The sequence below is a fragment of the Triticum dicoccoides genome, chromosome 4A, assembly GCF_002162155.2.
Source record: "Triticum dicoccoides isolate Atlit2015 ecotype Zavitan chromosome 4A, WEW_v2.0, whole genome shotgun sequence".
In the NCBI taxonomy this organism is placed as follows: domain Eukaryota; kingdom Viridiplantae; phylum Streptophyta; class Magnoliopsida; order Poales; family Poaceae; genus Triticum; species Triticum dicoccoides.
The window spans coordinates 681,986,789-681,988,188 of NC_041386.1; positions in this window are offsets into that span (position 1 = coordinate 681,986,789).

Here is a 1,400-nt window from a genome sequence, read left to right on the forward strand (position 1 = left end):
GGGGGGGCAAATGTCCCCTCACGAATAATGTCAAATGCGTTTAGGATTATGTGTGTCAGTTCTAAGGTTGACTTCAACTCCAAATGGCTGAGTATCCAATCTTTAGTCCGGGGCACTAGAATATGTCATGTTTCGTCAAAAACAAATGTAGTAAGCACACATTATTCTTGAAAGTGAAAATTTAGAACTGGCCTCACATTGACTCTTAGTCCTGTGTACAAGAATGTACAATTCAATGGATTCGATGTCCTGTGGTGGGGCGTCGGCATCCTGTTGAGGCAGAGGGGTAGCGGCGGGGTGGGGATTGGCGAAGGCGAGGCCATTGGTGTGGGTGTGACGGCCGACCGGTGTGGGAGTAAGTATGTAGATTTGGGGCTTGCCACGAGGCGAAAGAGTGACGTGAGCGCAAGCAAGGAAAATAGGGTTTGTTGGCTCACATCCAAGATCCGATGGAGTGACAACAACTAGTGATGGAGGAAAGTGGATCTCAAGGTTTATTAACACGTGAAAAATTAAGTTTCACCAAACAATACAACCAACCATATTCACCATATCATGTGCGATGTATGGAAAAGTCAAAAGCTAATAACTCATTTTGATTTGGTGTGTGCGAGTCCTTTTCTATTCTGCATCATTACTCACTCGCACTGTGGCTCTTGAACAACTGTGGAATGTGATTATTATCTTTAGTTTCACTAGAGATTATTAGTCTTATGTTCGGGAAGGGACAAATGTCCTCTCGGCTAATGGTGTCAAATGCGTTTAGGATTTCATGTGCCAGTTGTAAGGTTGATTTTAACTCCTGACGGTTGCTTTGCTGCAATACTGTCAGTATCCAGACTTCAATCTGAGGTACTCCCTTCGTTCTGATTTACTCATCGTGGTTTTAGTTTAAATTTGAACTAAAACCACGACAAGTAAATCGGAACGGAGGGAGTAGTAGAATCTCTGATGTTTCATCAAAAACAAATGTAGTAAGCACACATAATTCCCATCACGAATTCTGTAGTGTTGGGCGTGGATTAGTGAAGGCCGTATTTACATACAGAGAAAAAAAAATTAAGACTACCGCCTGCACTCAAAAGATGATCCTGGTGTGATTTTGGACGACACTTTCGGTTGCTGGACCCTGAAGCTGAAGGCACCTACGCACGCGAGTTTGCTGACCGCAACAAGCAAACAGAGGGCAATAGAATCCTTACAATTCTTTTTCCAAAAGTGAAATTTTAGAACTGGCCTCACATTGACCATGAGTTGTATGTACAAGAATGTACAATTCAGTGGATTCAGTGTCTAGGGGTGGGGTGTCGATGTCCATGAGTTACATGTACAAGAATGCACAATTCAGTCGATTCAGTGTCTAGAGGTGGGTGTCGATGTCCTGTTGAGGCAGAGGGGTG